Consider the following 12,021-nt stretch of genomic DNA (forward strand, 5'->3'; position numbering starts at 1 on the left):
AGGTTGCAAAATGAACATATGGTTCCCCCATAATATAGATCTGCTTGCAGATTGCATTGAGCATATGGTAAAAGAATTCTGTAGACACAGTGCTAGGACTCAAAGACAAGAAGTCTTTCCATGTTCTGTTGCATGAGGAAGGCAAGAAAGCATTCGGTATTAAACATGCATGCACATTAACTGTGCAAAACTAAAAACAGTGAAACTCTCCGGTGGTATATCTGCCTCTTTATTCCTATCAAGAATGTCAGAAATGAGACATCTATACAATTCCTGATCAACGATGGCATTTTAGAGATTGTTCTTTGAGCACATGATGCAAATCGGCATAGTAAACACTCTTGGAGGTATCTTTGCAATTCAAGAGCCATCTGCTCTCTCCAATAACTAAACTCAGAGCCAAAATTTGGTTCTCCAGAAATCACAAGGAAATGTAGACTATGTGATCAAATCTACTAAACATACCTATAAAGATGCTGGGTGTGCTGGTGCATTCCTGTCATCCCAGCTAGGGAGGGAAGTTGAAAATAGAGATGGCAATCCAGGCACATACCTGGGCAAAGGGAAGATTCTATCTCAAAAAATAATCTGTCAAACTAGGCTGGGGGTGTGGCTTAGTGATGAGTTGTTCACCTAACAAGCCTAAGTCCCTGAGTTCAAACCCAAGTAAACTGCACCTAATTCTAAATAAGGAATTTGCACTCTTGCCTTCATTTTCATTTCCTCTATGACATTTTCTTTTAACTCAAGTGAGGAGTTAGGGTTTCAAAAGACATTAAACAACAATAACAACAAAAATTATCCCTATCAAAAAACTTCTGACTCTTACAAGGCAAAAAGTCTTTGGAATTTATCCACAGTTGGTTGAGAGGTCTAGAGAAGATTCACCCATAGGTGCAAACAGGCTACTGTTAAATATTTTTATAAGAAAAAGAATTGATTTTTTAAGATTATTTTTAGGATAAATCTACTGAATATAAACGATTATCTCAGTTAATTTTTCTCATAAACAGATAGTCTTATAGTACCAGACTTCTTTGTAAAAATGACTATGTTTTCACTTTCCTTTCCTGAAGAGAAAAATTGGGCCATGGTCTAAGCCCAGAAACCCCAGCATAGGATCATCTTTCTTAGTAGGAGAGACAGACACATCAGACAAAACTCAGAAAGACTGGTTAAAGTAACAAAACAAATGAGAAATTATGCAAGTGATACTTCAGCTTTCTGTCTAATATAAAGAGACAGCAGGAATAAGGCACTTGGACCACCTGCTGCTGGAAATAAAAGGCTTCATTCCTCAAGACTTTTGATTCACTAGTTTGTGGAGGTGAGAATGCAGCTCGCACAGCATGGAACAGAGAGGCAACTTAAATTTCATCAGCTTATCCCTGCCCACCATTAGCCCACGTATTTCTAATTGAAGTCTGTAAGGAAATGTCAGCCTAATACCTACACAACAACTTTATTTATTTTTGTAGCATTCTTGGGCTTTTATTCTATCAGGAATGAGATATGCTTTAGAGTTTACTATTATTATTATTATATTGTGTGTGTGTGTGTGTGTGTGTGTGCGCACATGCATGTGTGTGTGTTGTTTTATATCTGTGGCAGCAATGGGTTAGAGTATGTTCCTTCCTAAAATATATAAGAGAAATTTAGAAGCAATAAAAATAACTATGGTGCGGTTAGTGAATAACTCCAAATTATAATTCCTTAGCCATTTGTTCAGTCTTCTATCCTTAGTACAATGAATGATGCCAAGTTCTTCATTTTTTAAATAAAGAATTCTACTTTTAAATAAATGGTTACGATTCTTTGTCTTATAAGTACATACTTTGCATCAGAAAAAAATGCTTTGCCACAAAATGTATTGGCTATCAAAGGATCAGAGAGATCTAAGCCTCTGGCTTCTCTACATGTGATATGGATAGAAAGTATGACTAAGTCTTTAGTTTTTGCCTTTGGCATTAACTTTTCCCTTCTCAGCATTTTCTAAGAACGCTATTTTGAGAGGATATTTTTTGTCTAACCCTTCAGTTATTGCTTCTATGCAGCAACCAACTCAAAGAAACAGTATCTGATATTCCTTTTAAGATGAAAACTCTTCATCTAGGAATAAAGTCAGGAGGAACCATGTCAGGGAAGACAGCTGACATTCCTCAGAAGCAAGGCTCTAATCCAAGTCATTAGGAATGGGCTAATTCATCTCCCTCACATAAAGGATTCATCAGCCATGAGCCAACCTCTGGTCCTTGGGTTGCAATAAATGTTTTTCTGGGAAATAATGTTATCATAATAAAATATGCATTAGTAATACGTGGATTATTTAGTGAGGATGTCATGATATGTAGTCTCTTCTCTCCATTACCACTGCTTTGCCCAGTCCAGGCTTGAGTATTTGCAGCAGTACCCTTAGCTGCCTGCCAGCATACCTACTGATGACCCACCATACCACCAGTCTCAAGAACTACTGAAAAGCACCTGTGATCATGTGTATTCTTCTTAATTCTAATCACATACTTGTTTCCCTCTTGCTTACAGGAGAAATCTCTAGCACTTTCACAAAACCAGAGTGACAATCTATTATATTTAGAAAGTCCCAAACCTGTCTCAGGCTGTTCTAAAAGTGTAAGATCCTTGAATGCTGCCCATAAAGTAATAGAACTATAGCCAAAAGCCCAGTTTACTTTTTCCAGCCATTCTTTTTTCCCATTATGAGCCCTGGGCTCCTTTGGTACTTCTAAGTACCTTAAATAATAGAAGAAAGCACCAGAATCAGTCCAATGTTATTACTCTGATTGTATTGAATTCTAAATGCTCTGAGTGGACAAACTTGACTATTTGAGTCCCAAGCAAAGAAAACAGACTGAAATCCCATTATCTACCACAGTGACTTGTACTAAAGCAGTGTCATCATCTGTAATGACAGATATTAAGGAAATTGTGTTCATATCCCAATGATTTTCTCAGTGGATGGGGTCCAGCCTAGCTTGTTATAGTCCTTTGAATTAAAGTTCTTATGATTTCTTTCGCCTCAGAGAGATGAGACAAGCAGCCATTGCAGGCAAGTTCTCTTGTACCTATGTGGCTCAGGAATGGTAGCACTTTCTGACAACACAGATTTGGATATATGAAAATGAGGCAGTTTTCCAGTTGGAAAAGGCCTTGACATTTTAATCCCAAAATCATTAAAAGGCTGTTTCTTTTACCAGTGTCTGAACTTAAGTCCTTTGTAACAATAACTAAGAGAGTAAATCTTTGCCAAGGACAGGGCAGATATCAGTTGTCCAGAACCATTGATAGATACTATAAATCTATATCATGCATATAGACCTTTGTCATGTATATTTAGTCTTAGCATGCAAATTAGCCATACAACTTTCAGAAGGAATGAGTCTGTAGTCAATTGTATCTCAGACGAAAAACTACAAAATCCATTGATTAACCCCTCCTTCCTTTTTCCCAGAATAGAACTTCTTTCTCCTAGAAAAAATCTATTTTTTTCCTATTTGTTTATCCATCTATGCGTGGTATACTCTAGTGAGTCAATGATGGTATCTCCTTCCCATCACTCTTTTGAAGGAGATGGCAAAATGTGTTTCTAAAGAAGGAAACAAAGCTGGGTGCTGGTGGCTCATGCTTGTAATTCAGCTACTCAGGAGGCTGAAATCTGAGGACCTCAGTTCAAAGCCAGGTTGGGCAGAAATGTCTGTGAAATTCTTATCTCCGTTTAACCACCAGAAAAGCTGGAAGTAGAGCTGTGTCTCAGGTGATAGAGCACTAGCTGTGAGCAAAAAAGAAAGCTCAGGGACAGAAAGGAAATAAAGAAGAGAAGAGAGGAGAGAGAATAAGAGAGGAGAGGGAATCTGAAAGGAGAGGAGAGGAGAGGGAAGAGAGGAGAGAGGAGAGGGAAGAGAGAAGAAAGAAGAGAAGAGAAGAGAAGAGAAGAGAAGAGAAGAGAAGAGAAGAGAAGAAGGAGGGAGGGAGGGAAGGAAGGAAGGAAGGAAGGAAGGATGGGAGGGAGGGAGGGAGGGAGGGTAGGAAGGAGGGAGAGATGGAAAGAGGGAAGGGGGAGGGGAAGGAGGAAGAGAAGGGGAGGGGAAGGGGGAGGGAGGGAAGGAAGGAGGAGGAGGAAGAAGAAAAAAGAAGAAGAGGAAGAGGAAGAGGAAGAGGAAGAAGAAGAAGAAGAAGAAGAAGAAGAAGAAGAAGGAGAAGAAGGAGAAGAAGGAGAAGAAGGAGAAGAAGGAGGAGAAGGAGGAGAAGGAGGAGAAGGAGGAGAAGGAGGAGAAGGAGGAGAAGGAGGAGAAGAAGGAGAAGAAGGAGAAGAAGGAGAAGAAGGAGAAGAAGGAGAAGAAGGAGAAGAAGGAGAAGAAGGAGAAGAAGGAGAAGAAGGAGAAGAAGGAGAAGAAGGAGAAGAAGGAGAAGAAGAAGAAGAAGAAGAAGAAGAAGAAGAAGAAGAAGAAGAAGAAGAAGAAGAAGAAGAAGAAGAAGAAGAAGAAGAAGAAGAAGAAAAGGAGGAGGAGGAGGGGAAGAAAGGAGGAAGAAAAAATCAAACCAAACCAATTAGTAGTTGTACAAGTATGATGGATAATATTTTTAAAGATCTAGCCTCACCCTACAGCTAGAGCTTTATTTCTTGTCATCTCCAACTGAATTCTGCTCTTCAATAACGGCATTACCTGTAATTATACAAACTGTCCTACAATTGTCAGAATTGTTGGTAACGCAACCTGGAATGCTGTTATTCCAGCTTCACCTGTATTTAGCTGTGTATATGGATCAATATGTACATCTCACTTGTTTTTTTTATTCATTTTTTATTGTGAAAATACCGTACAGAGGGGTTACAATTACATGGGCAAGATAATGAGTATGTTTCTTATCAAGCATTGTTGCCTTCTCCTTTGTTTCCCCTTCCCATCCCTTCCCATCCCTCCCCTCCCTTCTCCCCAAAAGTTAATTTCACCCTTCAGTGACTCCAAGCTGATCAGAATATTCCCACTTTTTGCTGCTTTTGCACAGCCATTGTCAATACACTCTGTTGTATTGTATTTAACTACATCTATATAAATTTGATGTGATAAAGACTTTTCAGAGCCAATAATATATCTAACTCATCTATGTCTGTTATCAGTGCTGGGAATGAAGTGGATCCTTTAAAGGAAATATTTGCTCAATTCCATATTTTTGATTGATTCAAAATAATTGATATGAGGAGACATTCAGAGTAATTGATATTCTAATTAACTTAGTAACCCTATATACTGTAGGATTGATTTGCAATGCTTGCCCAGTTGCATACAATTACTTACATACAAGATTAAGAGGACTTGAAACTTAACTTTATATATCAGGCTATTGTGGTTTTCTTTTGTATTTATCCTCTATGCTACACATGGACATAAGAATAAACCCTGCCATTGCTGGCTGAGGCCTTTTTTGATAGTTATTTACAGGTGAGGAATATGCCAGTAGAGTCAGGGAGGCTATCCCTTCCTACCTCTATCCCCTTGCTACAGCTTTGCTTAATCTAGGTCTGAATATTTGTAGCACATTCCTTGCTGGTCTTCCAGTGTGGGCTGTGTCTGCCAAAGGAACCATCTCTAGAATCTCTTGTGGCCCTGGGCTTCTCACTGTATTTGTTACAGTATGGAGGATCTTGTTTCTCCATTCAGTTTCCTTGAGGAAAAAAAAAGCATAACACACGCAGCTGGCCACAACACATACATGAGTGGGTTTGGTACAGGACTGTGTGGCCGAGCTGCTCTAGAATTTTCTCTGATCTGTTCCCAGAAATGCAACATACAGCCTGACCTTTGGAAGGTGGTCAGGCTCTCCTGGTTCCACGGAGTCAGGCACTGGTTAGGCATGTCAGACTATAAATCTCTTGCATGTCACTCAGAAACTTTGTCACAAGTTCGGTCTTTTTAAATAAGAATACCAGTCACTAGGAACCCAATAGGCTGAACCAGCTTCAGTGTCCCGAGGCTTCAGGATTCTATGAAAGTAAATGAAACCCCAACTTGGTATAAATGGCAAGAGGAAGCTTAAGCTTAGTCAATCAGAAAGCAAGAACTAACCTCTAATTAGAGCCTTTCTATTGCTGTAATCCAGCTAAGGTGACTGCACATATTTCCTTTACTTTGCACCTGTCTTCACCTTATAAAAGCCTCCTCCCCATTCATCTGCCAAAGGCCCAGAACTGCTTGCAGTTTGGAGCTGCCTGATTGATGAAGCCCTTGTCCTCTCAGTCTCTAAAATTTTAATGCGCCTAACTTTATCTTTCAGCAGCTCATAATAAAGGTGAATTAAAAAAAATAATCACCTGGCTTTTGTGTCTTTGAACTACTCTTGAAATCTAGAGGAGGAAGAGGGTTGTAATTTGTTAACCTCTCACTCCAACACCCTGAAAACCATTTCATAGGGCTTGGAGTGATATCCTTTTGTTTCTACTTGTTATTTTTGTTTCAACCCACTCTCTCTAAATTCATGCATCTCACAGAGAATGATGGGCTCTCCCTCTGACCTGGCCCACTGGCACTGAGCCAAACCATCATCTGGATTTCCTTTCCCTCAGGAGGTACTTGATCATCCACAAATAAAACACTGGAAGCTTTACTTGCACATTCTCCACACATGCCAAATGAAACTGAATGCTACAGTAAGCTACCCAGTGTTAAACTGGTACTTCTTTAAAAAAAAAAAAAAAGACTGACAGGTTCATAGTATTTTGTGGCAAAAAGGTTAAGTCCATTATCACTAATGAATAATCTATAGAGGAATAAGTTCAGGGTAGAAATATGTGGAATACATTATATAAATAATGTTTATCTTTTTCCTCCATATTTAAACCCTCTTGGCCAATTAAATCAGTTATTGATAAGTCGGATGCCCAAAGTCCAGTCATGAAAAGCTATGTTCTAAATATAGAGTCACATTTGGTCTGAATTTTGACATGATGGGTAGCCTGATGTAAACAATGTTGGATTCCCTGTACTGATCATGAAGTGCCTTAAATAGTCCTTGAAGCAGCATGGCTTCATTTTCCTTTATGAAAAGCCTCAGCCTTTCACTAGAACAGCTAACATGTTTATCTCTGTCTCATAAACCTCACCTCACTCTGCTCACAGGTGTGATTTTGTGAATGTCATTCATCCTCCATGGTTGCTCATGTAGACAACAAAGATCAGGAAGGTGATTTTTCCAAGTGCAGAGGAAATGGCATTTCCCAAATAATGAAAACTCAAATGAACATTTGGTGGTAGAGAAAAACTGTGTGTGCACTTCCTTGGGAGGAAAAACATAACAAAACAAAACTAAAGCCCTTTTATTTTTGGCTTCTTTTAGGACTTTCAAATGTGTCTCTCAGTAGTTGCCTTGGTGATTTCTTTGCTCATCTGTTATCACAGGTGGTCCTTCCTCTTTACCTGCTTTTTCTCTCACCCTTGTTACTGATGAACTGGGCAGAGCATGCTAGAAACACAAGTGGTTTGAGTGGCCACAGACCATGGGAAAAGGGTGATGGAAAACTGCTCTCTGAGAGAGTTCACATCAGCACAAATCTCTGCAGGAGAACGGGAAAAGGGTAGGGGGGAAGGAAGAACAGCAACTTGGGGTTATACCACACAACTTTCTAACTTGGCTGATTAGTCTTTGCTTTAGGAGGAGATAAAGACTATCCATATTGGAAGAAAGTGTAAGCATTGGGAAAAACTTTGTAAAGGGATCTTTGGAATTGACTTCAAGATCTTCCACATCAATATACCTTAGTATATTTAATATTTTTTATCTTTGTCAAGATAGTCCTCCCCTTCATAGCTGGTATTTGTTCCTGTGAGCAACTTATAAAGTACCATGTCACTCTATTCATAATGACTGACCAGTGCCCTTCAGCCCTTGAGATAAAACATGACAGTTACACTGAGCGTGTAGCTCTCCCATATTATAATGGGAAGTCATCCTTATTCAGATACTGCTTTGCATAAGTGGTGGATATAAAGGATAATTCAATGTGAAGATTTTCAAATTATGGCCTCACTCTGTCTCTCATGATCTGTGATTGCCTCAAGTTTACAAGAATACTGCACAAATCCTACTTAGCATATTTAACTTGCTTTAATGTTTGTAAATCTGGTGTACACACACCAGATTTGGTTTTTGTAACACTGACATCATTCTTTCATATATGTAATGTTTTAGGAGCTCATAATAACCTCCATGCCTTCTTTTTTCAGACCAAAGATTTGGAATATTTTCTCAAGTAAGAATGAGGAAATGTTTTCATAAGAATGCTAGTGAATGTCCTTGGCTAGTCTCTTGCTGCCATAAGCAATTTGAACTATCTTTATATATAATTCATTGGCTCCTCCATTTTACAGTACCTTCAACATGACTTTTATTTCCACCTATGCAAAGGTCATTTCCTTGGTCCAGAACACATCCCTTCTTATTAGTATTATTGTATTTGTTGGCATGTATCAGACCCCTGGGCTTTGCTTGAAATGGACTTGTATGTTGAGGATTTAGCCAGGTTCCTGTTTTTATTCTCACCTCTGAGTAAAAACCCAATCTTTTATGTTTTTAAGGTGAACAAAACATGGAACACACAGAAAAAGACTAAAGTTTAATATAGGAGAACTGCACTGGAATGAGTATGTCAAGGTCTAGTAGAAATCTCTAGCTGGAAGTAAAGCCTGACTTGCCCAATTCACCTCTTCTCCAGCCCCCAGCACCCAGCTGTGTGAAAGACGGAGGTTGGATTATATGTTTTGCAATGCTCATTCTCTGAAGAGGGTTGGAATTATGTAGCTTTGAAAGCTTGTGCTTTCTCTACTTGCCTAAGTTTTCAAGCATGTTTGTTGTTGGCAAGGCAAAGAAAATTAATTTATTATAAAACTACCTTTGCAGACTAGCAAAGTTCTTTGAGCTAGTGGCTGCTTTCCTGTAGTGTAGATTCCATTATGATGTAGGCCAAGTTTTCAAGTGTACAAAACCCAGCATTGCCTCTAATACTCCAAAAAAAACAAAACTAAGTTAATATATTTTAGTTGTTATCTTACCACTCAGTGCATATTCTCTATCCACACGAACATTTTCAACATTGATTTTCTGTTTAGGTAGAAGTGTGGGAGAGATCAGGGCAAGAACTTTCAAGACAAATTATTCTTCCAAGCAGTTAGATTATTATATAGTCTCAATTTTACATAAATTTTAAATGTCTGAGCCTCATTTTTTTTCAAGCAGTAATTTCATAAAGGCTTATACTATACTTGGTTAGCAAACTCTACAAAAATACATTTCCCTATAGAAATTTCTTGTGTGGATACCATTGTATCTTAGGAAATGTTGAGAAATGTCAAAAACAATCCCACTCCACACAATTAGATATAAATTTGTGATAATTGCAAGTTGAAGATAATGGTAAAGCAGGAGTAGGAAAAGAAGGAAATGAATAGATGGTAATTCCTCCATTCAATACTGCAAAGGATTGAGAAGAATAAGGGAGCTGAGAATAATATTTAGAGACCTTAGTATTTTATTCTTGCTTCTCTGAAAATTTATATCTGGAATTGTAGTGAGGCCAGAAAGCAAATCCCTAGAAGAGAAAAGATGTTAACATTTAGATAGAGAACTAGACTTGGACACACATAGTACCTACAATGAACCAAAATAGATGTATACGTTCACAGTTCACAGTAGAGAAGGTGTTCAAAATGCTACTAGTGAGCAGTATTAGAAAACAGAAAATAATGTAGCATTGCTGCTACTAATAAGTTACCATATATAAAATGCCATTTGAAATCTTCCTAGTTTTCTATATATTTGATTTTATTTTAATACATAAAAAGTCATTATTAGATTGATTGTCTATTAATGCTAGTGGTCTTTATGTTTCCTGTGAGATTTTAAATGTAAGGTGAAGAATGATAGCTTGTTTTTATACGTGGCACTACTATATTATATGATTTTGCCTTTTGAATTTTTTGTTTTGTTTACAGTAGCTTTCTTTTTTTCTTTTATTGGTGTGGGGTACTTTTCTTTGATCATTGTTAATTTTCAAACAAGGAAGACTATAACCATAAATGGTAAATAATTTGCCAACAACTTCTTATAAGGACTAACTTCATCCAAGTACTAACCAGGCCCGACCCTGCTTAGCTTCTGAGATCAGAGGAGATCAGGTGAGTTCAGGGTGGTTTGGCCGTAGACAAAGACAAAGTCAATGGCAAGACAAACACCAACGTTTTCAGACTTTCAAACCTTTAAGAGATATTTATGTTCTTCAAACCATTATCGTAAAACTGTAAATGAAAGTTCTTCAAATTGAGAATAATTGAAACAACTTTGCCTACTATTTTTTCTATGACTCCTTCTAACAATGTCTTTCAAAATGTTCTACCATCTGTTCTACAATCCACCATCTATGTTATTTTGACTTGAAGCCCTGCCACCCAAACAAAGTTGGTGAGGAATGAAATAAATAATCTCTTTGGAAATTCTAGGACATTTTAAAAGATCACTAATGTATTTGTTGGATTTTTCATCATTGTGACAAATACTAGAAAGAACAAATTAAAGGGAAGAAAGATTATTTTGGCTCATAGTTTCAGATGGTTGGGTTCATGGTCAGATGCTTCATTGCTGTGGGACTTCAGTGAATAAGAGCATGATGATGTCCAGGAAGCAGAAAAGGTGACAGGAAGTGATTTGGTACTAAGTATATCTTTCCAGGACACACCTACAGTGACCCATTTCCTTAACTTGTCTTCTCTTTGGCATAGTTCCACTACTTCCCAATAATCTATTCTGATTTTGAATCCATCAATAGATAAATGTACTAATGAAGGTAGAGCTTTCATGAGCCAATCATTTCCTCCAAACCCAGGCCCCATATCTGAACATTGTTTGCATTGGGGACCAAGCTTTCTATACATTTGCCTTTTGAGGAGGGATATTTCATATCCAAATCATAACAAGACTTTCTATTCTTTTTTCAGAAAACTTCAATGGTTTCTTGTTACCTATGGAATAATTGCACTCTTATGCAAAACTCTGAAATCCATTTTAATCTGTATTTTGCTAATAAATCTGTATTTTGCTAATATTTACTGAGCAATTGCCCTGTACCACGGATATGTTGCACATATCTTATCTCACGGAAACCTAATTTTATGGCTATTTATAGATATTTGGAGAGCTGAAGAAACTTGCCCAATTTCACACGGAGAGTAAGGAACTGGCAGAAAATGGAGTCGATTCCTAGCTGACTGATTCCAGACTAGATTGAGCCATCATTTCCTTCTTCCAGATAGATTCATTGTCTCCATCATTATCCTACCATGCTCAAGTCTATGGCAAGTACCTTAGTACATTGTGAAAAATCTTGGTGTGGAGATTCACAAATAGACTGGACAATGGCAGCTGACTGCTTAGTCTGAATGGACAATGACCTGAAGTGCAGTATCTCAAAATAGATGGCTGAGTTTCAAACCAGCTTTGCCACAGACCTACAACATGATCCTAACAGATATTCTGTCTGTATTTCCTCATTCTTTTTTCTTTTAATTTTTCATTCTTAAAAGAGAAAATAATCCTGCTCCTAATACTGTTAGAGGAAATTAGTAAGGATATTTGCATCTGTTCGCTTGGTGATCGGCACTAGGCACAGATGACACACATGAATGTTGAGTTTATTGCTGCCATTGCAATTCTATTCCATGTCATGTTCATGTCTGTGCCACTGTACCTAACAAAGATCTCTTTGCCTCCCTCACGTAGTTTAATTGGTCTAGCTTGTTCATGTCTCAGCTCAAATGTTTATCACTAAACTATTTTGATAGATCAGCTATTCCCCCTCTTTCCTTGCATCTTCCTAATTCAACTCACTCATGTTCTATTCTAATGACTCCTTTAAGCACGCATCATAATTATAGTTAAGTAATGAATTGGAGTATTAATCTTAAATGTCTATATTCCTCAGAGTCCATGTTAATTGGTATATCCTGTACAGAGAATAGTGTC

Source organism: Dipodomys spectabilis, unplaced genomic scaffold (assembly GCF_019054845.1).
Source record: "Dipodomys spectabilis isolate Male_0828 unplaced genomic scaffold, ASM1905484v1 ptg000026l, whole genome shotgun sequence".
Lineage (NCBI taxonomy): Eukaryota > Metazoa > Chordata > Mammalia > Rodentia > Heteromyidae > Dipodomys > Dipodomys spectabilis.